Below are 27,221 nucleotides of genomic sequence, written 5' to 3' on the forward strand. Positions count from 1 at the left end.
CCGTACCGCGGATTTGTTTGTAGGTAATGCCTTCACAGGAGAAGTAATTGTGGGTGAGGATATAGTTGGTCATGGAGACTAGGACGGAGGTTGTTGGTTTGGAATCCACAGGGTGTCTGGGAAGGTAGTGTTCTACAGCAGTAAGGCCATGGGCATTAGGAATGTTAGTGTACAGGGAGGTGCCATCAATAGTGACGAGCAGGGCACCGTGTGGTAAAGGGACAGGAACTGTGGAGAGTGTGTCGAGGCAACTCGCTATGTCCTCTCAGCAATATGGAGCATGGCCGCACATGGCAACGTGATGCCCCACCATTCACGAAATTCCAAACAGAAATGCGACGAAAAACGAATGAGAAGAGCAAACACCAAGCAAGGGCAGCCTACGTCTTCGTAGCTGCGCATGCACAGTACTGCCTGTTTTCTGGCGCTCTCCGGGAACTGAGCAAACGAACGAGAGTCAAAGATTTCCATGAATCCTCAGTGTAAAAGTTGTGTTTAAATTACTCATCGACTGCATGTAAACGGACAAATAAATAAACAAAATAAATCTACGAATAAATAAACAAAAGGAGGCGTGCCTTTGGAAAGTTCCGCCAGTAGTAATTGTAATAGAGCGTATCGAAAATGAAACTGCACATCGATCGATATATCGATTGTAGAGTTGCAAGTGGGAAGGTTTGAAGACGATACACAGAGTGCGTGTTTACATTCTCATCGTAAATATTTCGTTAAAATCATAGACAACAACCGATTCACCCGTTTCTGTAACTGTAAGTTTATTTCTAAATTGTGGGTGCATCATGTTAAACTGTTGCGTACAAGTGAATATCCCCACTATAGTGCTGCTAACATGTGGCTTGAGCGTTCTGTTGATGTGTTCGCCAAGTTATTTAGTTTTTGTTGAAGTCTGTTGTTGGATTTTAGTGTCAGCAGTCGTGATGTAATGCTGAAAAGTGCAGAAACTTGTAAAAGTCGCATTCCTTGTATTAAGCCCTTCAAACTAAAATGTCTGAAACCAACAAATGATAATGCAATGAAACTCCAATAGTGAAAAATGATTTAATGAATTTATTTGTTGTGAGCAGCAGTCTTTGTAATGGCTCTGATATGCAACTGTCATTGGGCTTTTGTAATGTGTTGCCCTCCCATCCTTACATCTCCACAGTTGCCCACATATTGCTATATCTTATTTTCATTTGCTCAAATTTGTAATGAGAATGAAACAGCCAAGAACATTCCGAAGAGTGCTAAATTAACTTCTTGATATTACTTGATGTTACGTTAACTTAATCGTCTTTACGTCTTGTGTTAGTGAAATCTGTTTGATATCAAATCTCACTATTGTATATATTTCTGTGTTATTTTAGAACGTAAATATTAACAATACACCTCATTCTTTGTTGAACACGAACAAAATTTTTGTGTTCTGCTTCACTGAAGTTCCTTCGTGCCAGATAGTTTCGTCAGAATACAGTGCTCAAAGTAATCCTGAACATGAGTTTAAATTTCTGCACTGCCCTAAGAGTTCAGTAGTGCCCTTGTATCTGTAAACTTTCCGCAAGAGTTTCGTACTAGGAGCTATTTGGCTTCATAGTCCTTAATGCAGACCTACAGATAGTACAGGTAGTTTTTGTTACAAACTAATTTGACGATGCTTGCCATTTTCTATGCGTTCAGGAGAAACTATAACAAATAAACCCATTATTGAGTTCTGGAGTGACATTTTATGGGAACTGGACTTACATGGATATTACTCTCAGAACATAGAAGTAAAAGTTAGGTGGTGCACCTACATTGATTTCCAGAATGCAGTTTTAGTGTTCATGATGAAAAGTGTGTTAAACATGATAAAAGGCATGAAATATTGCACAAACATAGACAAAAATTACACTACAGACAAGTGTGTTTACATAACCCTTATTTTGCAATGACATTTGTGGGCTCTGTGAATTATCAAATACATAATAAAGAGACTAGGGCCATGCTGCAGATCAGTCTATAAGTATCTCATGTCCAACATAAATAAACTAGGGGTGTGCTGCAGATCAGTATCTGGTGTTAGAAACATCCTGCTTAAACATTTTCCAATTTTAAACAATGGGTTAAGAGCAAGTATGTTCACAAATGTTATTAACTGTTGCAAATGTTTCTCTTCTCTTGAGAAGTAGTGCAAAGTGTAAATATAGTGTTAGGATTTAAAAAAAAAGACTCTCAAAAGACTTACAGTAGTATGGAAAGAAGCCAAATACTTGAGAACACATCTATTTAACAACTTTACAAAGTGATCTGTCTTATGGGTAATGTAGTGCATGAAAATACATTAAACTTATTGCTAAAAATTTGTAGGCGTTCATAAAGTGGATTTTAAATGGAAATTGCAACTAATCTACCATTCACAATTTAGTATTTCAGATTTTGATATGTAGTTTCCAAAATTTGCCAAAACTTAAACTACAGAGTTTTAGCTCTTGATGTGCAATTCTGGAGGTTTTGCACACATTCATATGAGGGCAGTCACAATGAATGTGGCATTCAGAGCTTTGGACGGTGGATTACTTTGTAGTTATGGGTGTTCTTGAGTACTACATCAACCCACTGCTAAGAGTAGTAACCAGCTTACAAATTGCAGGGTTCAAGGTTATGTTGATAGGGTACCATGGCCACTTAAAGTTAAGGAAAAAATTCACCAGGTCAAATATTTGTGAAATTGTTGCCAAATTTTTCCTAGTCAGAAAGCTTTGTAATAATGTAAAGTAATGTATGAGTAGCAAAGCCACCAGTTTCTGTGCTTTACAGCTAAACAGTTTCAGATATGTAGTGTAAGGTAAAGAGAATGCCAAAGACCATTGCACCAAATTATACTCCTTTTCGAAGTCCTATATCACAAAATGGACAGTTCGACTTTTTTGGCTTTAAGCACCATATGAAAGGGTTCATTTGTTCATGCAGGACTGTGTAATTTGCTTCGTAGGGTTTCCTTGGGAATAGTCTTTAAATGACAGAGTAATGCATACCAAAATGCTTTCTAGAGTTTTATTAACTCATTCTGTGCATGGACAATAAACTGGAGTGGGTTCACAGTGACTTTGGCCACTACAGCGTTTTGAAACTTAATGTTCTCATAGCTAGTGGGTACGCCTGATACCAAGGAAAGTCCAGAACTGGTGGAAAACTTTGCTCAGGTTCATAAGCATTCAGCGAATGTCTTAACTGAGGATCCGAAGCCTCTGGTGGGTGTCTTACAGGTTCCACAGCCTGCCTGATCAAAACACAGTAAGAAACTGATCATTACAAAAAAACCAAACTTACTGTCCACATATTAGACAATAGCATCTAAATACTGCTGGCCCAATCGGGTTGTAGCAGCTGCAGGAGGAGTTGCTAAAAGAGGCTGTTCAAAATTCAGCTTGGATCTTCTCCCAATGACCAATGGAAAGAATATGATAGTCCACTGAGGTGCAAAAAATTTATTGTTCCTTGATGATGCTCAGCTGAGATTTTGCATACAATTCTAACCCACCAATTGCCATCCTAAACATGGGAAATGTACTGACCGGGTTGTTTCCAGATCCTGTGTAAACCAACAGGAATAAACTGATGGTTTTCCATTATTCCAAAAACAACGGAAATGGATGCAAACTGCACTGGAGCAGGTTGATCACATTCTGTTTATTTTTTCAACGAAAATATATTTGACATTTCACAAGTTATCACAAAATTTGTGGAGGCCAAATTGTGTGAGAATGGGATTCTCATTTGTACATTGCAACCTTGCTCTAGCACCTAATTGCTTTGCTGTGCCATTGACATCGCTGCAAAAAAACAGTAGTAATAGTAATAATAATAATAATAAATTCTACTCAGCATGTATTTGTCTTCAAAATTGAAAAGTTGTAAAATTTCTCCAGTGCACCTCCATAAGTAAGTGATCAGTATTTCCAACTGCCATGCAGAGGACTTGGGTTTGATTAACAGCATTGTTAGGAATTTTTCCTTTCTGGGAGGCCTGGAAAAGGACGCACTCAGCCCCATGATGTTACGTGAGGAGCTGCTTCAGTGAGTCGAAGCACCTGCGTGTCCACACACACACACACACACACACACACACACACACACACACACACACACACACAAAATAGTACTCAGAGAACAAAATAACTCCTCAAAGATGTAAAGATGAATGATATCAAAAATATGTTATTAAATCAATCTCCCTGATGACCGACCTAGATCTCTTGAACAAGGTTCGCCATCAGACCAATCGTCAAATATTGTCATGGTGACACCGCCTCATACACAGGTCCCTGATCCAAGAAGCCAGATCCTGTCAGCTTTGTACTTTCATTACATGCATGAAACCTCATGTTGGCACCAATCAAAACGAATTGTTGCAAAAATGTTATCATCATATTGTCAACAAGCCAAATCAAAGTGAATAACTATTAAATTTTTCTGTCATATCTGTCTTAGGCAAAAACGAAGAAAAACAGTATTACATTTCAGTCCATAAAAACACACAACAGTAATCATACCTTACACGAACAGTCGTGCATAAACCCCCATAACAATAAATCAAGCCCGCATCTCGTGGTCGTGCGGTAGTGTTCTCGTGCCCGGGTTCCCGGGTTCGATTCTCGGCGGGGTCAGGGATTTTCTTTGCCTCGTGATGGCTGGGTGTTGTGTGTTGTCCTTAGGTTGGTTAGCTTTAAGTAGTTCTAAGTTCTAGGGGACTGATGACCATAGATGTTAAGTCCCATAGTGCTCAGAGCCAATAAATCAACACAGCTCACTCACGACACAGCACACACTTCCAACTACTACTTCACAGAATGATTACACAAAGTTAAATGACGGAATATCACACGACACAAACATCATCAGAACCGAACATCCACTACAGGCACACGCAACCAAATACAACAACATTCCATCAAAAAACACGACACACTTATGCCAAAGGTCAAAGCAGACAGGTGGAATCCGATACTTCCCTTTTCCAGGAATTTCAATTTTGTTCCTCAAGTCTGTATCAACAGATGAACTGAATTGTTATGAATTCCAGTAATACTCTTCGATAGTTCTACATTGTTACATGGGTCCATGATGGAATCTTTGTCTTACAGCCAAAGTGAGCAGTTCAGCAACAAAATCATGTTTAACAATGCCTTGGAGATCTTGAAACAGTGTTAACACTTTCTATTCTCCACAACATCTTTGATACAAAATGCTCATAAATGTGTGTAATACTTGCATTATAGAATGCTAATTTTTGAATATCCTAGAATGGAGAAGTTTTTGCACCTTAATTCATGAATATCTTAACTAAAAATTCCAGGTGATTTTTAACTTCTCTGCTGGATACAAAATGAAATACCAGTCTACCTAGGAAAACATGTTTCAAACATTACATGAAATTTTCTTTTAAAGTATCAGTTGAATCTGGAACTATCATAAGCATTTTTGTAGGCATTATCGTTTGTTGTTTAAGGACTAGTCCCAAAGTGTCTCCATAAAACAAATTACATTTTTAAAATATTACATATTCTCGTACAAAACAATGAGCTCTTTCAAATTATAGATTAAGCTAAGAGTTTAGATGTCCCTTTTATGACATACAGGGCTTCAAAAGAGAGAAAAAAATATTCAAAATCTGTTGGACCATCTTTACCACAAAATATTCTTAAACTAAGTAATTGTAATTCATAGGACTTGGTAACTTAGCTAATCGTAAGGATCTTTATTATTTTACAACAGAGGCTTTCCTAAGGTTTTTAAGTTTAGAAAAAAATATCGACGATACTTTATAAGGTATTTGACCTGGCTAATTATTTCTCAATTTTAAAGTGGCATTGATAACGAGACTGTTCAATCTTGAATTCTGCAGTTTTTAAATTTGTTAGCACAGTTTACAGTGAAGTGATGCAGCAACTGTCACAGGGAGATCACTCTTAGGTATTGGTACTATGTAATCATTTGGCAAAGATGATAAAATTCAGAATGCTGCATACTCATTGACAATCCTCACACAAATGAGTATATCATCCTAAGTATTGTACATCAAGAGTTAATTGTTGGCTTCTACATATCAAATTCCGACAAAATGTGAGGCCCAAGTTAGTATCAATTGCTTCAGTTCACAACAATTGCTCTACATAAGTTGCTGGGTTTGAGACAATTAGAAAATTAACTTACTTTGCATACATTCATTTACTGATGTAACTGAATAATTTTGTATGCAATTCCATATTTAGACACAAGGTATTTATTACACAAAGACATGCAGTAAGGTGTCCACCTTTAAACGCCTACGGGCAACAGTTCTGTAGACAGCCTCTGTAGCCTTCGGTGTAGAAGAATCCGGGTTTGGCTCTCAGTTCCACCTCAGATTTTTTGAGGCAGGGTGGTCTCAGCCCTTATTAGGCCGATGAGGAGCTACTTGAATCAAGAAATTGCAACATCATGAGGATTCATCTAGTGACAGTGACTGCTCTAGGATCTGTCGACATGCTGATGACGTGTCTGACAATCATAGATCGCACGCCATACTGCTTTGTATGCACCAGTCCACCATTTGGAACAGGCCTAATCCCTGAGTGGTGTTTTTGTTATATAGTTCAGTATTTTGCATTAATCTGTAATTTTTGTTTGGTTCTGGTGTACAGGAAATCAGGTACAGTGGTGTTTAGTGTTTTGAAGTTAGACTGTAATAGAGTGGCAATTTGATGTACACTTGCAACTTGCACGGATAGGACCAACATATACCTCCACAAAAATAGTTGGTTACATCTTCTGAGGAACATTTTGCGTATGTTTATAGTCTGAAAATCTCTAAGGCTTTTGTTTATATTACATAAAGAAAAGGTACACAGGTGTGAGTTAGTAATTTCCATCCATCACTTTTTACACATTACATTAATAGAAAGGAATTCTTCTATCGAATGGGAATCGTCAAAGGAAAATTTTTTAAATTTTTCTTTGCTGTCTGTCAGACATTTTGTATCACTGGGTTCAAAAATTTTTGTTGCAGCATTCTGCACCCTATTTTATGCTGAAGACAACCTTAATGTGGAGTAATGATTGCAATTTTTCCTTCTGGTATCGTAATTATGTATATCGCTGTTCATTTTAAACTGTAGTGGATTATTTATCCTTAACGTCATGAGGGAATAAATATACTTTGAAGCAGAAGTCAGAATGCCCAACTCCTTAAACAGATGTCTACAGGATGATCGTGGGCAAGCACTACATTTTATTCTTACAGCACATTTTTGCACATTGAATACTTCTTTCTTATAGATGAGTTATCCCAGACCATTATTCAATATGACATTACTGAATGAAAATATGTCTGCTTAATGATTTGTCTCCCAGGATTTGCAATGATTCTAAGTGCAGATGTGGCCGAACTAAATTGTTAAAAGTATTCAAAAATTATCCAATTTAAATATTCAATGATATGGAAATCTAAGAATTTTGAAGTTGCCACACTACTTATTATTTCCTCACCATGTGTCTCACATATCATTGATGTACCTCTAGATGTGCAGATATGAGTATGTTGCATCTTTTTAAAATTGAGGGCGACACCCGTCTGTGTAACTTTTAGGACATTGTTTACCATTTTTTCCATTTCTGTATGTGCTCTTGGATTGATTACAATACTAGTGTCATCTGCAAAAAGAACTAATTATGCTTGTTGTGTATTAGACTTAAGATAATTTACATATATGAGGAACAACAGTGAACGTAAGATTGGGAAACTCCCATACATGATTTCTCCCTAATCAGAATTAAGACTCGGCACTATTTTGGTTAAATTACTAATTTCTCCATTCTTTTGGTTATATATGACATTAGCCATTAGTTGGCTATATCAATTTGCACTGTCAAATGCCATATAGAGGTCACAGAAAATACCAGCTGGTGATATTTTATTATTTAATGGATGTAATATCTGGGGAGGGAACATGTTAACGGCATTCTCAGTAGCACAACCCTTCTGAGAACCAAACTGTGATTTGCTGAAGATATTGTTGTTTGTAAGGTGAGATATTTTTCTAGAATACATTACCTTCTCAAAAATTATGGAAGATGAGATCGAAAGTGAAATGTGTAGATAGTTATTGACATCTTTCTTAAAGATGTTTTTAACAGCATATTTCTACCTCATAAAAAATGCCTGAAGTGAGCGAGACATTACACATTTCAGATAAGACCGGGTTTATTATATAGTATCAAATCTTCAGTACTCAATTGGAAACACCGTCAAAACCACATGCGCTTTTATTTTTGAGAGAATTCGTAATTTTCTTAATTCCAGAAGGATAAGTTGGTGATGCATTCAGATGATTCAGTTTTGTGTGAGTTACATTTTCAATATACTGCTGTGATTTTCTCTTGAACTGTTTGTCCCTATGCTTTCTAGTATCTTTAAGAAATGATTTAAAATGTTTGCTACTTGTGACTCATGATTTATAGTCCTTCTAGTCAGTTCACTACTGAGACTAGCTTGTTCTGTGGCTTATTGTTCTGCCCCTCATTCAACTAAATTCCATATAGCATCAAGTCTGTTGTCAGAATTACTAACTTCTGACATTGTATGCATGTTCCTTGATTTTTTTAGTATCCTTCCCTTATAAATTAAGTATGCCAGCTGGTAACAAATGTTAATCTTATAACTGGTGTTTAGCTTGTTTCATAATTGTTGGCACTATGTTATTGTGGTCTTTAGTCTGAAGAATGGTTTGATACAGCTCTCCGTGTTAGCCTGTGTTAGGTCCTTCTTCTCTGCAAAACTACAGTAACTTAAATCCATTTGAACCTGTTTATTGTATGCAGCCCTTGGTTTGCCTGTACAAGGGGATAATTTAGAGAAGACCATAGTGCATGGAGAAATTGAGAACAGAGGACCACATGGGAGAGCAGCAAACAGATAGTTGGATCAAGAGAAGAAAATTACGAGTCTGCCTCTTCGCATCATATTAAGAAAAGCCGAAGATCGCTGTGGATGGAGACATCTGTCTGAAGTTTCAACTATGTAAGAATAATAATGAGGAAATGAGGTCACAGCACTCAGCAATGAGTAAAATGACTAGTGAGAGAGAGCAGTTCAGTTAGATATTTGGTTTACCCATAAAATTTTCAGCATTCTCTGTAAAACCTCATTTCAAAAGCCTGTGTTTTCTTCATGTCTGAACTTTTTGTCAGCACATTTCTTTTCTGTGAAAGATTACATTTGAGACAAATACTTTCAAAAAAGACTTTGTAACATTTACATTTAGTATTAACAAATTTCTGTTTCAGAAGTACTTTTCTTGCCATTGTCAGCCTGCATTTTACGTCTTCCCTACCTCAGCCATCATCAATTACTTTGCTGCTTAAATGCAGTACTAAAACATATCTACAACTTTTAGTGTCTCAATTTGTAATCTAATCCCCTCAGCATTGCCTGATTTTAATTCGAGTAGATTCCTCCATCTTTACTTTACTTTTTTTATGTCCATCTTACAACGTCCTTTCAAGACTCCATCCATTCTGCTCAACTTTTCTTTCAAGATTTTTCTCTGTCCCTGACAAAATTATAGCGTAGAATTTTAATTCTTTCTGTGATTTCTTGTGCTGCTTTATCAGTGCGATAAATGAATAATATTGGGGATAGTCTACAACCATTTTTACTCCATTCTCAACCAGTCCTTCCCTTTCATGTTCCTCAACTCTTATAACTTCAGCCTGGTTTCTGTACAAGCTGCATACATGATCATTCACTGTTGCATTTTACCCTGCTGCCTTCAGAATTTTAAAGAGTGTAATCTTGTACCATTGCAAAAAGCATTTACAAATGGTATAAATATGTGTATCTCTTACGATAAATTCTAAGGTCAGACACAATAACATGAAGTTATTCCATTGTATTGCACTTAAACGAATGTCCTTGACTTATTTACTAATCCTGGAGATCTCTCTCTTTGTGATCCATGGGATAAGATTAAAGTAATTTAATGTGTGTGCCTTCTGGCCACTGGCATAAATTATCTTCTGCGGGCTGGTGTTGGTGCCTTCTGTAGTCTGCTTGTACAGCTTGGCAGCTTCAGGTACTTGAATTATATTGGGAAATTTGTTCCTGACAAAAATAAGTGCTCTCATTGTTATTTGTTGGTGAGTAGGTCTGTTTGCCAGTGTTATGAATTTAATTTATTGTCCAAATGTCATTGTTTGGAAGTTGAGAATTTTTTTTCTGCATAATTTCAAAGACAAAGACAGATACTCTGTGCATATCGGCTGTAATGCATTTCCCACACTCTAATAATATACTGATTACTATATTTAACTGCTTCTTCGGGTGTACTTCAGATTGTGAACAACACTTGTAGTGTGTAGTCTAGCATTATTGTGGTAAATTTAGCTTTTTTAAGAAGGTGAGTGGTGAGTATGTGTACAGTGTTATATGTTTGTGTCGTTAAGTGTGATAGTATTCCTCTCAGCATATTTCTTGTGGTAATCTGTGATGTATCAGTTCGTTTAGATTAGGGTGTAAGAGGACAATTTGGTTGAGCATTGGCAGAGTCAGTGAATGTGTGTGAGAAATAAAGGCTGTGGTACCATTCTGATTTGTAGCATAGCTTTAGTGCTAATTTCATTTTTCCATTATAAGTAACTAAAACTGAAATGTAAATTCAGAAAAGCTGTTTTATATAGCAAACAAATATGAATTTATTGGTGCATTTTATGTACATGTTATAAATTAAATATGAAAAACACAGAAGGAGAGGGGAGGGTGGTGAAGGAAGACATTGCACTACATAACTCTTTATCATGTTTGAGATGATGATGATAATAGTGACTGAAATCCATTGTAGGTCCATAACCCAATTGTCTTGGATATCACCAAGGGAATTACCAAGTTTATTTTTGCCATCCGATGGACTGGTCATCAACCATTTTATCTGCCCTCAGTTCATGAGACATTACATTGTGGTTGACAATTTAACCCAGGACATTGGCACAAAGGTAGATGATAAGAAATTTTAGGCGACCGCCTTTCCTTCCTTCCTGACCATATACTGAAAGAAACTCCCTCCTCATAGGATTTGGGACGGCCACCTCCGAATGTAGTTCAAACAATGGATACAGTAAGCAGATTCAGAAGGATGCAGGTTGGAATGTCAAAAATTTAAGGAAAAGACAGATTGCTACTTTCGGTAAAGATGACTCGTTAAGTTTCAGGCAAGCTCTACTAAAAGACAAGTACACATTAGCTTTTGGCCACAGCCGTTCTTAAAAAAAAAAGGAGACACATTCATTTACAAATGAGTGGCTGACTGCCCCCCCCCCCCCCCCCCCCCACACACACACACACACACGACTTCCATCTCTGGGAGCTCAGACAAGAATGCAACTGTCACATAAAACTGGAGCAGCAGTCCGGAGGAGCTGGGAAAGGTGAAGGGATAACAGTATGTGGGGGAGAGAGCGAGAGAGAATAGCACTGTCTGGCAGAGTGTGCAGGGACTAAACTGCCAACCGGCGCAGCATCGGGAAGCTGTGGGGCAGTGAGATGGAGCTGGGGGAGGGAGGGGGGATGAAAACAGGGTGAAAAGGAGAGGATCAGGGAAAGATGGGTGGGTGCGTTGACAGAGGGCAGCACACAAAGAGGGTGGGAGATGAGAATATGGGAGAGTTGATAGGATGGAAGGATTGGAACAGTTGGGTGGAAAGGTGGGGAATCTAGCCCCATTATACAGTGTGTATTAAAAAAGAATCATTCGATTTGGCACGTCTATATTTTTGAAACTAATAAACATATACAGTGAATTTTGTTTTTTGATGAATGGGAAGCTCAATAAATTTTGTTTTCATATGTGTTCAATACGCCCTCCTTGAGATGCGTGGCATATGTCAATGGGGTGTTCTTGTTTCTAGAGTGCAGTGAGCGTATCTTGAGTTACAGCTTCCACAGCTGCTGTTATGCGATGTCTCAGTTGATCCATTGTCTTTTATAAATCCCCTCAAAAAATAATCACATACAGTCACGTCTGGTGACCTTCGAGGCCAATGCTGTAAGGCTGAAGTATTTGGTGAAGTGTAACCGACCCACCAATCAGTAAGCCTTTGATTTAAAAATTCCCGCCCTTCGAGATGCTAGTGTGGTGGTGTCCCATCCTGTTGGTAAGTGAAGTCATTCGAATAAGTCTTTAGCTGTGGAAAAGAAAGCTCTCAAGTATATTGAGATATGTGCTTCCCATAACAGTATTCTTGGCAAAGAAAAAGGGCCATACACCTTTTCCTGTGAAAACGCACAAACGCCATTAAATTTTGGACAGTTCCGCTCATGTTGTACAACATCATGTGGTTGTTCCATACCCCATATTCTCACATTATGATGGTTCACCTTTCTAGTTAAATGGAATGTTGCCTGGTCACTAAACAGTAAGTGTGGAATAAGACTGTTATCCTCCACCTTGGCTAGAACAAAATTCCAGAGCTCCACACGTTGTTGTTTCTCACCTTCACAAACAGCTTGCAGTAGTTGAATTTTGTATGGTTTCATGTGTAAATGTCTATGCAACACACATTAGACATTGGGGGCATGTTGAGCTGTCGAGTTGCACGGTGAACGGATTTCTGTGGACTCCTTGTGAAACTGTGGCATATGCTTTCGGTGTCTGTATCAGACACTTGGGGACGGCCTGTTCCTTGGAATTGATCAGGCCAATGTCTAATGCTCTGTGCTACAGGAGGACCCACACCATACCTAAAGTCACGACTAGACTCTTGCTAATCTTGACATTTCTCCCACCTATGGGTGCCAAATTAGCAGAAGTGTCAGATTATTGAGTGTCTTAAATTTATTTTGTTGTTGTTGTAGTCTTCAGTCCTGAGACTGGTTTGATGCAGCTCTCCATGCTACTCTATCCTGTGCAAGCTTCTTCATCTCCCAGTACCTACTGCAACCTACGTCCTTCTGAATCTGCTTAGTGTATTCATCTCTTGGTCTCCCTATACGATTTTTACCCTCCACGCTGCCCTCCAATACTAAATTGGTGATCCCTTGATGCCTCAGAACATGTCCTACCAACCGATCCCTTCTTTTAGTCAAGTTGTGCCACAAATTCCTCTTCTCCCCAATTCTATTCAATACCTCCTCATTAGTTATGTGATCTACTCATCTAATCTTCAGCATTCTGCTGTAGCACCACATTTCGAAAGCTTCTATTCTCTTCTTGTCCAAACTAGTTATCGTCCATGTTTCACTCCCATACATGGCTACACTCTACATCTACATCTACATGACTACTCTGCAATTCACATTTAAGTGCTTGGCAGAGGGTTCATCGAACCACAATCATACTATCTCTCTACTATACCACTCCCGAACAGCGAGCGGGAAAAACGAACACCTAAACCTTTCTGTTCGAGCTCTGATTTCTCTTATTTTATTTTGATGATCATTCCTACCTATGTAGGTTGGGCTCAACAAAATATTTTCGCATTCGGAAGAGAAAGTTGGTGACTGAAATTTTGTAAAAAGGTCTCGCCGCAACGAAAAACGTCTATGCTGTAATGACTTCCATCCCAACTCGTGTATCATATCTGCCACACTCTCTCCCCTATAACGCGATAATACAAAACGAGCTGCCCTTCTTTGCACCCTCTCGATGTCCTCCGTCAATCCCACCTGGTAAGGATCCCACACCGCGCAGCAATATTCCAACAGAGGACGAACGAGTGTAGTGTAAGCTGTCTCTTTAGTGGACTTGTTGCATCTTCTAAGTGTCCTGCCAATGAAACGCAACCTTTGGCTCGCCTTCCCGACAATATTATCTATGTGGTCCTTCCAACTGAAGTTGTTCGTAATTTTAACACCCAGGTACTTAATTAAATTGACAGCCTTGAGAATTGTACTATTTATCGAGTAATCGAATTCCAACGGATTTCTTTTGGAACTCATGTGGATCATCTCACACTTTTCGTTATTTAGCGTCAACTGCTACCTGACACACCATACAGCAATCTTTTCTAAATCGCTTTGCAACTGATACTGGTCTTCGGATGACCTTACTAGACGGTAAATTACAGCATCATCTGCGAACAGTCTAAGAGAACTGCTCAGATTGTCACCCAGGTCATTTATATAGATCAGGAACAGTAGAGGTCCCAGGACGCTTCCCTGGGGAACACCTGATATCACTCCAGTTTTACTCGATGATTTGCCGTCTGTTACTACGAACTGCGACCTTCCTGACAGGAAATCACGAATCCAGTCGCACAACTGAGACGATACCCCATAGCTCCGCAGCTTGATTAGAAGTCGCTTGTGAGGAACGGTGTCAAAAGCTTTCCGGAAATCTAGAAATACGGAATCAACTTGAGATCCCCTGTCGATAGCGGCCATTACTTCGTGCGAATAAAGAGCTAGCTGCGTTGTACAAGAGCGATGTTTTCTGAAGCCATGCTGATTACGTATCAATAGATCGTTCCCTTCGAGGTGATTCATAATGTTTGAATACAGTATATGCTCCAAAACCCTACTGCAAACCGACGTCAATAATATAGGTCTGTAATTAAATGGATTACTCCTACTACCCTTCTTGAACACTGGTGCGACCTGCGCAATTTTCCAATCTGTAGGTACAGATTTATCGGTGAGCGAGCGGTTGTATATGAGTGCTAAGTAGGGAGCTATAGTATCAGCGTAATCTGAAAGGAACCTAATCGGTATACAATCTGGACCTGAAGACTTGCCCGTATCAAGCGATTTGAGTTGCTTCGCAACCCCTAAGGTATCTACTTCTAAGAAACTCATGCTAGCAGATGTTCGTGTTTCAAATTCTGGAATATTCCATTCGTCTTCCCTGGTGAAGGAATTTCTGAAAACTGCGTTCAATAACTCCGCTTTAGCGGCACAGTCGTCGATAACAGTACCATCGACACTGCGCAGCGAAGGTATTGACTGCGTCTTGCAGCTTGTGTACTTTACATACGGCCAGAATTTCTTCGGATTTTCTACCAAATTTCGAGACAGTGTTTCGTTGTGGAACCTATTAAAGGCATCTCGCATCGAAGTACATGCCAAATTTCGCGCGTCTGTAAATTTTAGCCCATCTTCAGGATTTCGCGTTCTTCTGAACTTCGCATGCTTTTTCCGTTGCCTCTGCAACAGCGTTCCATACAAATACTTTCAGAAATGGCTTCCTGACACTTAAATCTATACTCAATGTTAACAAGTTTCTCTTCTTCAGAAACGCTTTCCTTCCCATTTCCAGTCTACATTTTATATCCTCTCTACTTCGACCATCATCAGTTATTTTGCTCCCGAAATAGCAAAACTTCTTTACTACTTTAAGCATTAACATAGGGGATATATTGTTCCAAACTTCATTAAACCGAAGGATACAATTTTAAAACATAGAGGATATACTTTAATAAATCCAAAAGCACATTAATTTTCAAAGGAAACTCAGTCCTTGAGTGTATACTGTACATAATTATACAGTCGTATCACTCACTGTGACACATGTCCCTAATTTTTATTTGTTTGCAATGATGATACGTGATGGTGGCATGCTTTATTACACAACTGCTTTGCAAGCATTACATTGGTAATGTATGTATCTGGTTGTTGCATAATGTACTCCAGGAAGACCTCAGCATCTTCAGCGCCAGCATTGTGAGAAATCTTCATCCTCTCTCCTCCTGTGTCCTCTTCTTCATTACTTTCATCATTACTTTCTTGATTATTTCTTCATCTGTTAAAATTTGATCCATGTCACAGTTTTCCTCATTCAGCCACGTAATAACATCTTCGCCATCAGTTTCTTCTCCTCCTGAAAGGTTGTGGAACATGTCAGTGAAGAAAGTTATTGATAGTTACGAATTGACTGACTCATCGCTGTCACTGCCTATTGGATCCAACTAGGCATCAATGGATGGCCACAATTTTCTCCAGCTCTTCATTATGGTAGCGCTCTCCCTTTTTCCCATACTTTGGCTGCTTGGAAAACATCGTCACATTTGTTAATTGCTTTCCATGCCTTCAACATAGTCTCGATAGAGTCGTTTTCACTTTCGTTCAGCAAGGAGACAAAAAGTGAATGTGCGACGGGTCAGGCTCTTATCGCGCAGTTTCCTTTCCCTGAAAGAAAATCCACCTACCTCGTTTCTTAGGTAGTTGCTGCACTCGCCTCTCCTGATAGCAGCTACTGGAAAAATTGCAGAAAAGCAGTGTTGAAGAAACTGCAATTTAATAGCCGCTCACCGGAGGCCGCGATACATGTTTGCTGAAATACAATCTATGAGCAATCTTCCTAAATAAATTGAGTTATTGGAATGGTAGTAATTGTTTACTCAAACGAGAACGCGAAGTTGGTAATTCTATTTAAGCTCTTTATTGTCTTTGAGCCTGATCATCAGCCCGCTAATCTACGTTTGAAGAAAGTTCAGTTCACAATTCTATCCACACTCAAACCCCGCCAGAATTAGCTTTCAAAGTTACGGAATTTACTTAACTGCAACACAGACGATTTTCTAACATACACGTTTGCAGTCGATGTTCAATAATAGTTCGTTTTTTAACGTTAATGCTCGCCATAAGCACTTAGTAAAAGTTTACGAAGTACCGCCACGCTTTTAATTATTAAAGTTACTCGCGTCTTTCGCGGAACGAAAAGTCACAACTCGCTCAAACTCACACTACGCGTTACTGGACTCTTCCAGTCTCAAATCGCACAGTACCGAACCGATGAAGCCGTTTTATGACTTCATTTTACACATTATTCGCGAGGACACATCAAGCATGTCTCTTCTCGATCACAGTTCCTTCGCGACCCTTCATCCACTCGCGACTCCCTCTCCTAGTCTGCTAACCGTCCTCGCATCTCATTGGCTCACACATCACACAGCCAATCAGAATTAACTCTTTGGGTGCGCCTCGCGCCAAAATCTAGCACGCACCAGTCATGACTTCTGAATCATTTACGTCATGATTTCTTGTTACACAAAATTTACTGTATAATTTAACAAACCGAAAGGAAAACTAGACTTTACTTTATTTCCAGAAATTATTTAAATACTCGCGAACGTTCTGGCTGCTTGTACAATACCATACACTCTTGGACATCCGACATTCACTAAGATGGGGAACCACTGGCGACTCTGTTCCCACGGTTACATCGTCTGAACACTTGCGAGTTCCAACCTAGATTTTATACACTTGCAAAGAATGGCGAATGTCCCTCTTTCATTCACTCAGGCACACTCATTCACTCTCACCTACTCATATAAAATAACTGTTCACAAAAATTCAAAACATTTATGGTTTTAACAAAGTTATAGGTGAATTTCTAAAAGTAAAATTCTCAAAATAAATACAAAAGCACGGAAGGTGATTTTGTTTCATAGTTGGATGGTCACTGAAGGTGATCTATACATAATGGTATTTATTTAGACTCGAAAATTGTAGAAATTTGCGTTTTCTGTAAGATTTTTCTAATTTCCAAAATATGCAGGTTTCAAAGCTCAAATTTGGATGACTTATTTTTATTCATAACAGAAACTAGTATATTAACTTTTAATTTCCTCAGGTTCCTCAGTTAGAAGTTATTAAAGATGAAAGTTCCACGTTATACACGCGGCTAGTTAGCGCACAGGTCTTACATTCTCACGGTACAGACATGCCATATGGTCGTGACGTCAGACGAACGGACACCGGTAATCTGCCCGCTACAGCACATATGCTAATCTGATGGCTACTTTACAGTCTGTCTACATTTCACAGTAAATATTTGATAGAAAACTGTGCGCTCGCACTAGTTGCGACGCCACACACCTCCTGAGGAAACTAAATTTTTTCATTCATGACAAACTTTTAGTTTTCTAAAAAAAATTTCTATTAAAGATTTACTCAAACAGCTATTTAACATTTATAGTTCCTGTACATCAATCATCCACTTATACCTAGGGCTGACGACCTACAAAACATCTTATATCTAAACATGCACTTTTATCATCATTCAAAAAAAAATTTTTCAGATTACAAAAATCTATTTACAAATTCCTGAAAGAGAAAACAAACCTAAATACTATCTTGATGTACGTCACACGCACACTAACACTACTATCGCTATGGTGAGCTTCACTTTTTTACCACTTACACTTAAGATTTTGATAGCACTCGTAGTTCGACCGGGTCCTGCTTGGGAGGTCCATTTCAAGTCTCGTGCTACCACCTCTGTTTACTTCGGCGCACCTGAAACATCAGCTGGCCTCAGTTCCCTTTCTAACTGCTACGTCTTAACCTACAGCAGCGATAAATGGCGCTATCTGCTTGACTCTAAAGTCTCATATTTTTGATAAAATTTACTTTACAGTATGTACAATTTTCAAATTTTTTTTTTTTTTTTTTTTTTTATTTTTAAGTGAAAAGTGAATTGACTTTCCTAATGCAGTACCGAAGTGGCACATTTACTCTTTAATTACTTCTTCATCTCATAATCAAACAAGTTATGGTTACATAAGAAATACTAAGAAAAACAATTCCTACAAATAGTTCACAAATACATAATAAATCTCCGCCAGCACTGGTGACTCTCCAGTTCCTGTACAATACACAACAATATAAAATATACACAAAATTATCAATATTACAATTCTGTCTCCAGGCAATCTCCTGTAGTCCTGTATCATAAATTAAACACTGAAAAATACATATTTACTTATTCATTTATCAACACTACAATCCTTATACTAATCTCTACGACAAACTTGGGGAGCTTTGTGTGTCTCTGGTCAAAAATGGAATCGATGTCATGGGTACTTTCCTCATCTCACATATCTGGAGTTACTTCAATTTCTTGTCAACATCAGGTTTTCTCTAGTCACATTCGGGTTTAATTTACAACTCTCATACTCATACTTCACACACTCAGGTTAGTATTTGTTAAAGCGTTTCCTACTAATCTGCGAAACCTCGTTACCCATACTTTCTAACATACATCCACCTCCTGAGTTACCAACGTCGCCTCAGCTCTGTTTACATTCGTAGCCTCACTTCCTTTTGTTTACAAACATCTCCTCTGTTTACCAACAAACGCCACCTCTGGTTACCAACATTAAGCTTTTTATTTACTCACCTTCGTAGCCTCACTTTTTCCTAATATCGAGCTAGCCAAACACTATGCTCATTCTTTCTCCTTTTCTCACATATTTCTCTTCATTTGACAGTCAGTCCTGCTGCACTGTCCCTTTAACTTAACTTCCTTTACCCCTTTGACAGTCAACCTTGTTGCACTGTACCTTTACTCATTTTACCACTAAATCACCTCCTGAGGCTCTGACTTCATTGAACAGACAGTTTTGCTGTACTGCTCCATTTCCTTTCCTAAACATTAGCTTAATGCTACGTCTTAACATATCGTTCTGTTACTTAACAAACAGCTTCAATGTTCGTCACCATATTTTCTGAGGCTCTTACATTTCTTAGTTATTTTACCTTTCTAAGGGCATTACTCACACCTTAGGCCAAACATTTACTTTACTGAGACTTATTACTTATCTGAGGTATCTTAATCCTTTTTGATTTTCTCTTACACTCATTCCTTACGCTTAACCTATACTGCACTGAGGTTCTTTCCTACTCATTACTTAAACACTTTATCACTTAAAAACTACGATAGAGAAGAAGGAAAGACGATAGAATTTTAGTTCTGAATGAAAGAAGAGGTAGGTTGACAATACGGAAAAGAAAGTGGAAGAAATATTGTCAAACGACTCGAGACCTAGTGCTCGTCACGCACTTAGCTCTGCAAAGAGTGCAAAGCTCTCTGAGGTATACTATTTTGTTTAATGCTCGAGCATCCAACACTAGTCTAATTGAGCCATCCTTCTTAGGAACTATGACTAGCGGGTTATTGTACACACTAACAGCCCTTTCAATAATTCCCCACTCTAACATATTTTGAATTAAGTCACGTACTGCCTCCTTATGTACTTCTGGGATTGCAAATGGTTTTTGGAAGAAATGAGCGTCTTTCTGCACTGTCAAAAAACACTCATAATCCTTTACTAGCCCTGGTTGATCTGAGAAAACCTCGGCATGTTTGACTAGTATTTGTCTTAAATCGTTTTTCCTTGCTTCATCAATATCAATTAATTCTAGTAATTTCTCCTCGATCCTATTTCTGACACTCACAAGCTCAGACGGATCCTCTACTTTTTTGCCACCGTACTCATTATAGCCCTCCAAGAATTTCTCTGTTTTACAAATACATATAGGAAAATCATTCTGCTCAGGATCCTCACATAGCTGCTTACCGATGAAAGGTATAGTAATTAGTTTACCCTTAATTTTTACCATAACATCATTGGTAGAAAAATTCACCCATCCTTCATATTTATTCAAAAAGTCAGCCCCCACCAATATGTCTACACTCAGTCCATTTATAACTAAGAAGTTCTGTCTTATTTCTACTTCCTTAAATGCTATGGGTAGAAACACTTCCTGTTTTACTGTCTTCTTAGTCTTACCGGTTGCTACTACAATGTTCAAGCCACTTACTGGCATCTTAACAATCTGTTTACTGTTAAGGGAGTTCATTTACCAAGTTCTGGGATACTGCACAGACTTCCGATCCAGTATCTATCAAACATTTAACTGGTTCATTTAATACTCTTAGCTCTACTATCGGTTGCCCTAAGTACTCTTTATTTATTTTGGGTTCTGCTTCCTCCAATAAATCTTGCACAATTTCTCTCCTTTCGAAGCCTGTCTTTTGGGTGGCAATCACATTCACACTTACAGGGTTTATTTCATGCTTATTATCACCCTCAATTCTAGTGGCAGCTCCTATTAGCCTATCCACTATTGCTAAGTCAAAACATTTTTCCAATGTTTCCCCCTCTTTCTCATTAACCTCCTTTTCTACGACCCTATCCAAGGCGTCGTCATTAACCTCTACCTCCTCCTCTAATCTATCCTCTTCTTCGTAACTATCTACAACATCAATTATCTTATCAAGCACAGTCACAACCCTGCCATTATTACTGTTCTCACCCCTATCCGACAGCTCTTCATTAGTTTTACTGTGCATAATGTCTTTCTGATTATTACCCTTATAACTAGTACTTAGTTCTTCAATAAGTGGCTTCTTATGATTATTCTTACAGTTAATTGGTTCATTAACCTCCACTTGACTTAAAACTACTATCTCTGTCTGTTTTACGTTATCCTCCCTAAATTTTGTAGCAACAACATTTATGTTAGGTGGTCGTTCAGGCTGCTTTCTTATGAATGGTTTTGCCAGCGGATTTAACTTTAAACGCTGTTGCCTACGATCGCCAGCACACTCGTAGACAATTAATGGTTTTCCGAGCGCGGTGCGTCATCACTATGCCTCCAGCTGACCGCCTCACCTCCTGACATCTGTCGGCCGCTGTCATACTGCTCGCGTTCATTGAACCTGTTAACATATGTTCTTCCTCTACCACGTGAACTGCCACGGTATCCGCCGCCTCTCTGAACACCCATCCTATTAATGTTTACATCCGCGCGATTGTCATTCTGCCTAGCAGGCGGGCGATGCTCCCTCCTCATGTTTTCTTCTTCTTTTTGGACGGATTCAACCCTTTCTAAATACTGTACGAACTTGTCAATGTTATCTCGGGGCGCAGATATGATCTTAGTTTTCCAGTTCCACGGTAGCTTATTTTCTACCCCTAATATGATCTGTTCTGTTTCTAACTTATTACTAAGGTAGGACAGAGTTGTTACCCACCTTTGAACAAATCGTTTGATGCCCTCTCTCTTGGGGTCATACTTCTCTCCCGACCAGAACCGATTAAGAACATCCATCTGCTTTCTCTTTCCCCAGTATTCCTCAAAGAACGCTAATTTAAATTCTGACAATTTCGCGTATTTTTCAGAGGCTAAATTCCCCCATACTCTGGCCTCTCCCATCAAATTTGAAGTGATAAAGCCTATCTTTTGTTTATCGCTCCATACTTTCGGCAAAACGTCTTCAAAATCGTTCCAAAATTCTCTGGGGTGCATGTTCTTACTTGGGTCAAATTTTAAAAACTGTCTGTGGGTAACATACGCAACCTCGGTAGATTCAATTATTCCACTGGAAATTATACTACCACTATGGTTAGAAACACACTGTTCTACTTTGGTTAGTCTGCATTCATGCCCACAAAGTTGCTCATTCACACTTTCACTGAAATGGCTTATGTGAGTCTCTAAATTATTGACCTTATTTACAACTTGCTCTCCAAGTTTCTCACACCGAATTTTGGTATCATTTACTTTACATTCTAAGGCGGCATGATTAATTTCATTGGAATTCTCTACCACTTTTATGTGCTCACATACTTTATCTAATTCTGCATCAACATGGGATTTAAATTGCTGTTGATCCTCAGTAACCTGTTCGATTCGTGTCGTCAATTCACTTTGCACTTGAACAATATTTTCTGTACATTCTAGTTTAACCTGCTGTATTTCAACATTTACTTTACTACTGAGCACTGCTAAATCTTGCTTCCAACAGTCTCTGAGATCGGATATTTTGGAATCTAAATCAGCGCCCATTTTAGTCATCTCATTACTTAAATCAGATCCTAATTTAGACATTTTTGAATCCATTTTACTTGACATATTAGTTTCCAATTTTGACATACTGGAATCCATCTTACTTGACATATTGGAATCCAACACGTTCATCTTAGTTAATAGATTCATCAGCATACTGGCGACATTATCCTTCACCCCCTCATTTGCTGATACAATGTCCCTATTAACATTAACTACCGGCATGGGTAACTGTAACTCACTGGGCACTGACATATTTGGATCTGACTCCAAACTATAATTAACATAGGATGAATCAGTCAAACTACTACTGAAATTGGGTTGAGACACGTCTAAACTAAAATTCATGGGGTCATTTTCCCCTGTCTCCATCCCACTATCACAACTTAGTTCCGCCTTTTTGTCACTTGGTTGAAACTCAGCCATTTTTCTCAGTTTGACTCCACAAACACACAAAGTTTTCAAAAGCACTGTACTTAACTTTGTGCTTCGGCGTGCTGCGTTGCTGCTAGATGAAACTGCGGGTCCATTCACCATACACTGCAATGCTGTACCAGTTTCCGGGCCCCCGCTCGAATCAGCGCTGCCAACTGCCACTGCTGTCGTCGCCTCTGCGTAGTCTCCGTAGCTCGTCGTCTGCCAGACGCCGTCGTAGACTGCTATTCCAATCGGCGCGTAGTCACCGAAAAATTCTTCCGTTCCGTACAACACATTACAGTTCACGGACACTTTCACTGTCCTTCCTATTCACGTGGCGATATCAATTTGTACGCTACACAGTTCCTACACATAGCGAGCACTTCTGTATTGTCCGGTAATTGTCACTACTGCTTTTTTTGAAATTCACTGGAATTTACTATTTTTATTTCCCGGCCGATGCACCACTTGCGACGGGTCAGGCTCTTATCGCGCAGTTTCCTTTCCCTGAAAGAAAATCCACCTACCTCGTTTCTTAGGTAGTTGCTGCACTCGCCTCTCCTGATAGCAGCTACTGGAAAAATTGCAGAAAAGCAGTGTTGAAGAAACTGCAATTTAATAGCCGCTCACCGGAGGCCGCGATACATGTTTGCTGAAATACAATCTATGAGCAATCTTCCTAAATAAATTGAGTTATTGGAATGGTAGTAATTGTTTACTCAAACGAGAACGCGAAGTTGGTAATTCTATTTAAGCTCTTTATTGTCTTTAAGCCTGATCATCAGCCCGCTAATCTACGTTTGAAGAAAGTTCAGTTCACAATTCTATCCACACTCAAACCCCGCCAGAATTAGCTTTCAAAGTTACGGAATTTACTTAACTGCAACACAGACGATTTTCTAACATACACGTTTGCAGTCGATGTTCAATAATAGTTCGTTTTTTAACGTTAATGCTCGCCATAAGCACTTAGTAAAAGTTTACGAAGTACCGCCACGCTTTTAATTATTAAAGTTACTCGCGTCTTTCGCGGAACGAAAAGTCACAACTCGCTCAAACTCACACTACGCGTTACTGGACTCTTCCAGTCTCAAATCGCACAGTACCGAACCGATGAAGCCGTTTTATGACTTCATTTTACACATTATTCGCGAGGACACATCAAGCATGTCTCTTCTCGATCACAGTTCCTTCGCGACCCTTCATCCACTCGCGACTCCCTCTCCTAGTCTGCTAACCGTCCTCGCATCTCATTGGCTCACACATCACACAGCCAATCAGAATTAACTCTTTGGGTGCGCCTCGCGCCAAAATCTAGCACGCACCAGTCATGACTTCTGAATCATTTACGTCATGATTTCTTGTTACACAAAATTTACTGTATAATTTAACAAACCGAAAGGAAAACTAGACTTTACTTTATTTCCAGAAATTATTTAAATACTCGCGAACGTTCTGGCTGCTTGTACAATACCATACACTCTTGGACATCCGACATTCACTAAGATGGGGAACCACTGGCGACTCTGTTCCCACGGTTACATCGTCTGAACACTTGCGAGTTCCAACCTAGATTTTATACACTTGCAAAGAATGGCGAATGTCCCTCTTTCATTCACTCAGGCACACTCATTCACTCTCACCTACTCATATAAAATAACTGTTCACAAAAATTCAAAACATTTATGGTTTTAACAAAGTTATAGGTGAATTTCTAAAAGTAAAATTCTCAAAATAAATACAAAAGCACGGAAGGTGATTTTGTTTCATAGTTGGATGGTCACTGAAGGTGATCTATACATAATGGTATTTATTTAGACTCGAAAATTGTAGAAATTTGCGTTTTCTGTAAGATTTTTCTAATTTCCAAAATATGCAGGTTTCAAAGCTCAAATTTGGATGACTTATTTTTATTCATAACAGAAACTAGTATATTAACTTTTAATTTCCTCAGGTTCCTCAGTTAGAAGTTATTAAAGATGAAAGTTCCACGTTATACACGCGGCTAGTTAGCGCACAGGTCTTACATTCTCACGGTACAGACATGCCATATGGTCGTGACGTCAGACGAACGGACACCGGTAATCTGCCCGCTACAGCACATATGCTAATCTGATGGCTACTTTACAGTCTGTCTACATTTCACAGTAAATATTTGATAGAAAACTGTGCGCTCGCACTAGTTGCGACGCCACAAATGTTGATAATGATGTTTGATTCCAAAATCCCCTGCTCCATGGGCTGAATTAGGGCTGTTACTTTGGGTGGGAAAAGAGTGCTTGCATACCATTGGACTTTAGAGAAACATCTGAAGGATAACTAGGAGCATTGTCAGTTATAAGGATAACTTTCAGTGGAAGATTCTTCTTCTTTAGCTCTTTTCTCCCTGCTGGTACAAACATTTCATGGAACCTCAAAGAGAATATTTGTCTGTCCATCTGTGCTTTCTTCGGAGTGCAGTACTGTGCTTGTGAAGTATTTATGTCAGTGTGTTGAAAACAACATGGATGTTGGGATTTTACAGTTATCATAAGTGATAGTTTATGACTCCCATTTTCATTACAACACGCCATTAATGTTACACACTGTTTCTGTTACTTGTAACTATGAGCTTCCTTCTTGTTCTTGGGAGCTAATGTTTTTGAAGGAAGCATCTTGTAAAATTGTCTTGTTTCATCAGCATTATACAAGTCATCAGCAGCGAAATCTTCTTCCTCTATTATTTTCCATATCTTGCTTACAAACTCATCAGCATCCCTTATCATTACCTGAGTGACTTTCCCTGGTGACTGTCAGCTGCCGAATGCCATGTCGTTTTTTCTGATAGCCAGCCTACGCTCACTGCAAACAAGTTACTACTGCCAAGTTGTTTGTTAAATGCAGCTGCTGTTTCCTTTACAATTGGGCCACTGACTGGAATTCCTTTACTGCATTGTTGTATGAACCATCTACAAACAGCTACATCCAGTTCTTCATTCTCACACTTTCGCATAATCTTCTGTTTTCCCAACTCACTATCCATTTGTGTTGTGATGTCATAAATAGTTGCCTGTCCAACATTGAACTCATCAGAAATGGCTTTCTGTGAAGAACCTCGATTTAACTTACCTAAAATTTCGAGTTTCTGCTTGAGGTCTAGCGTAACGTGTTTCATTTTAGTGACTTGATTCCAAACCTTAAAGAAAGCTACAATTTCAAATACGGTAAATACAGCATCGTTTAACTAAACATTGTTGCACATGATAATTCATTGTGCATGTGTTTTTTGATGTGCGCTGGAGTTCTGAGAGGACAGCGTACTGAGGGCCGGATTAATGAGAGTCTAGAGTATTATTGACCCGCACTGCACAAATCTCTGTTGTTCCGACACCATTTTTAGTAGAACTGAGGTGGGCGTGCCCTGCTGCTACCTAGTGGGACCATGTAAAGTTCGTGAGTTTGCTCTTTCCAACAGTATGTTGTTCGCACACACATCTCAAACAACAGAATAGCTGTGACTTTTTTTAAATTCAGATAATTCCTTTTGATATGCCTTGTATGTGACTTACAGAGTTGGGTAACTGACATTTAAGTTTTAACTTGGAACATTGCACTCTTGCAGTTTCCTTGTCTTTAGTTGATAAATAGAAACACCCGTGCCACTATAATTTAGAGGGTGTATTGTGTGGCTCAAGATTCAAGTATCTTTTACTGATTTTAAATCACAATGAAAAGAGTATTAAATTCTGCATAAACTGCCAGCTAATTCATACTACGTGGTATCGTCAGGCACACCATTATTTATTTAATCTGTAGACAACCCACAGTTGTGGCACAAGTGTGATAGGACCATCCTCCATAAACGTCAAACCACCCTCCTCCCGTCTTACCTCCCTCTTGCAAAAATCTTGCCTGTGGTGACATATTGGCCTGTACTGTAATCTAGAGGCATATGTGTGTCACTGGTTATATTTTATCCATGTTTAATGTACGTCATTGTAATATGTTGGCTCTGTTTTGTGATTGGTTCAACCATTTCTGATTTTGGTATGCTGTCTTAGCCAACATTCGTTTCATATTAAATGCATTTTTCTTAATAAATACTAAAACTGCAAAGTAAATTAAATAACACTGTGTTGTAAAGCAGAAAAATCTCAAAGTTTTTTGGTGCCCAATACATGCATACATACAGGGTCTTCCAGAAGGAATAGTAACTTTTTTAGGAGGTGTTAGTGTAGACTAA

The 27,221-nt window shown here is 38.8% G+C and overlaps 1 protein-coding gene across 1 annotated transcript in view; it reads left to right on the plus strand.

Annotated features, from left to right (window-relative positions):
• Nucleotides 1-652: 652 nt before the first annotated feature.
• LOC126293314 (general transcription factor 3C polypeptide 3) overlaps nt 653-27,221 on the plus strand; it is a 46,655-nt gene continuing 20,086 nt past the window's right edge. Inside the window, exon 1 of the mRNA XM_049986460.1 lies at nt 653-770. The gene's annotated coding sequence lies outside the window, so the exon portion shown is untranslated. The remainder of the gene's footprint in view (nt 771-27,221) is intronic.

Source organism: Schistocerca gregaria, chromosome 10 (assembly GCF_023897955.1).
Source record: "Schistocerca gregaria isolate iqSchGreg1 chromosome 10, iqSchGreg1.2, whole genome shotgun sequence".
Classification (NCBI taxonomy): domain Eukaryota; kingdom Metazoa; phylum Arthropoda; class Insecta; order Orthoptera; family Acrididae; genus Schistocerca; species Schistocerca gregaria.